Source organism: Vigna umbellata, chromosome 6 (genome assembly GCF_029865625.1).
Source record: "Vigna umbellata cultivar VRB3 chromosome 6, Vumbellata_1.0, whole genome shotgun sequence".
In the NCBI taxonomy this organism is placed as follows: domain Eukaryota; kingdom Viridiplantae; phylum Streptophyta; class Magnoliopsida; order Fabales; family Fabaceae; genus Vigna; species Vigna umbellata.
Genome location: NC_142170.1, coordinates 21,591,969 through 21,595,278, shown reverse-complemented (window position 1 = coordinate 21,595,278; position 3,310 = coordinate 21,591,969). Strand labels below are relative to the sequence as shown.

Sequence of the window (3,310 nt, the reverse complement as noted above, 5' to 3'; positions counted from 1 at the left end):
ATTTTATTATGCTAATCAAGAACCTTTTAGTTGAAAAGAAATTTGATACTTAGATAGTGGATGCAATAATCACATGGCCAAAGATCAAAACATCTTCAAAGATATTGATAAATCTGTCAATGTCAAAGTTCGATTGGGAAATCACTAGTACAAAAATATCTTTTTAAGTCTCCAAATTTAAATTTGTTCATAAAAAAAGACTTAAAAAATGTGCAGTAACAATTTTGTAAAAAAAAAAAAGAAATTATTGAAGTTTGTTTATTTCTCAAAAGACTTAAATTGATGTTTTTAGATCTATTGATTCTCCTACAGACTTAAATGTTTTTAAGTTTGCTAATTTTCCAAAGCTTTAAATCTTAAAAGAAAATATTGGGGTAGAACACTAAACATTGTCTAGACCGTTATCTTCTTTCTTTGTCGTTCTCCCTATCGGAAACGCCTCACCTTTAAGTGTCTCACCTTAGAGCCTCCCAAACCCTTATCAAAACTCTTGTTGAGGCTTAACGGAACCCAAACCCTCATCGAATGTTTAATACCAAGCATTGTCTCTCATCTTTAGCCCTAGTCTGAAACCCAAAACATCCCTTATGAACCTTCTTTATGGAGCCCCCATCTTGAATCCTCATTGTGGAACAATCATCATTAAGGATCTCAAGTTCTTCCGTCAAGAGCAAAAAGAAAAGGGTAACCCTTTATTCCTTTATCTTGGTTTTCTCTTTATTGATTGCATAGCCCTTTATGTTTCGGTTTTTTTGTAAAAATTTCTTTAGGGGGTTTCTCTTGATTTTTTAAGCTAAAAGAAAGTGAAGTCTTCCTCATCATTGTTGAATGTTGCTTGGAATGAAGTAAAGCACAATGAAAGGTGAAAGCGTTGACAAGGTGTGTTTGGGAAGAAAGCTATGATAATATATTATAGTGTAGCTTTATTCTTGATATGATTCTTAAGTCTTGGAAGAACTATGGACGTTTTGCAAAACAAAAGCAGTGAAGTATTAAACTATAATAATCATTCTAATTTTCTTGATCCATAGATAATACTTATTTAACGAATTGTGTGGTGCTAGTTTCTCTTAATTAAAAAAAAAGCAATTGGTGAATAAAGAAGTTGTAATGAATTGAAGAAATTGTAGTTATGTTTCTATTCAATAGATAGTGAACTCAAAAAATAGAACAACATGAAAGGTACCATTGGTGCCACTTTACTTTAAGTAAGGGTAAAAGGTAAAAGAGAAGCCATGTCACATTTATTATATGTCAAAGAATTGTGAACAATTGTCCATATATTATCATACATGCGTTATATAAATGCAATATTATTATATGAATCATTGTGTTTTGTTTTTGGTCTATGAAGCTGTAACACCCCTTCTTTGGGTGTCATGCAAAATATATTTTTTTTTGAAATGTACACTCATTAAGGAAAATAACTTTTGATACGATTACTGAATCTAGTAAAAATTAAAACCTTACAATCATAAAGTTTATTTAGAAATAAAACTGAAAGTAAGTTTAGAATACAACTCATGGGCAATATTATTCATAATATAGTTTGAAATCCCAACAGTTTCCCAACACACTCCTTACTTTAAACAACTCCTACTTCATCTGCTCCTATATAACAACACGAGTTATATGATCCTTGCAAGAACACAAGCACAAACACAAAGACAAACAAGAAGGGGAACTAAGCCATCAACACAAGATGAATATCAAATAATCAAACTCACCCACACTACTCATACAACAGTACAAGTTCATCCATCTCCATGTTACTCATAAGATCATTATCTCTCTATTTCTCTACTTAAGTACTCTCTACCTAAGTACTCTCTACCTATTCCAATCTTATGATCTCTTCCTTGCATTACCCTCGTTTTGATAATTCTCGAACTATTATGTACTTCTCTCATAACTATTAGTTTCACATCTCACTCTTTCTTCTTGAGACTAGGTGGTTCGGGTCAACCAAATATTCTTCCCCACTATCTCACACAGGCAAGAAAGTGCCAAACTCGAGTCATTGCTCTCCCACTACCTCACATAGGTGAAGGATAGAAATCCCTTTCCCACTGCCTCACATAACTAGGAACACACATTCTGCCAACATGCAGAAACAATCATAATAATAGCAATTGCTTGCATCCAAACTTAATTTCTCATTAATACATCCCATATCTAACCTCATTATAACTTCAAGTCAATAATCCAACCACGGTACTAAACACCATCCATTCTTAGCCAATACATACCATTCATAACCTAAGAACATGTACTAGATCATTTCCAAACATAAAAACTTCATCTAGAAGCAAGGATAATCGATTATTTGTTATGCTAATCGATTATCTTAGCATAATAATCAATTATGGATGATGATAATCTAATATTATTGCATGATAATCGATTAACATATCATATAATCGATTATTTCTTGACCAAAAATGATTTCCAACACTACATAAGTCATAAAACTCTATGGTTTTTGAAAATGACCTTCTTCAAACATTTTGAAACCAAGTTTTATTTCATAAAAATGTTCAAAACATTTTTATCACGAATCTTTTTATCACAAATCACATCATCATGATCATTTGAAAATCAACAACGTCAAGTTTAAGCAATACACTTTACTCTAACTCTACTCTTAGAGCATATACCTAACATCACCATGTTAAATTCCTTATTAATTTCATCCAACATTATTTTCATAACACACTTGTCATTCCAAAATCACCACAACTTAGATTCAACATAGATTCAACATATTCTCGGTCATCCAATAATAATCTCATACTTAGTCTCATTATTGACTCCATACTCATATCACACCAAACTCTAATCTTAGAAAAACAAAGTGAGGAGTAATTTCCATTAGTCATCTCTTACCAACTAGGAAATCATCTTTCTCATATGATCATCCATCCAAAATATTTGATTTTTGCACATAGTGAAAGACTTGGCCAAATAAAAAATTTCCAGATTTCAATCCATCTTAAATCCTCACACCACTTACCAAATCGTACATACGAAAATCCATCATAAATATCAACTCATGATTATTAATAAATCCATAACTACAACTCATCATCATGTCAATCACATCAAAATCACAGATTCATCATAATATAGAGCAAACTTTCACCAATCAAAGCATATACACATTTTGCATTAAAACAAGAACGTAGTTTGGCTCCCCTACAACCTTACCTTCAAACTTCTTTTATATTCAGAATTCTCAACCCAATATTTGATTATTTCCCTTATCATATTATATTGATAATAGCATATCCATAGGTTCAAATAGAAAACC

The 3,310-nt window shown here is 31.5% G+C and overlaps 1 long non-coding RNA gene across 1 annotated transcript; it reads left to right on the top strand.

The window, feature by feature from the left end:
- The first annotated feature begins 257 nt into the window (after positions 1-257).
- On the top strand, positions 258-1,026 carry LOC148196966 (uncharacterized). Its single transcript, XR_015780091.1, has 2 exons — positions 258-684; positions 771-1,026. It is a non-coding gene; the product is annotated as an uncharacterized LOC148196966 (long non-coding RNA).
- Positions 1,027-3,310: the final 2,284 nt, after the last annotated feature.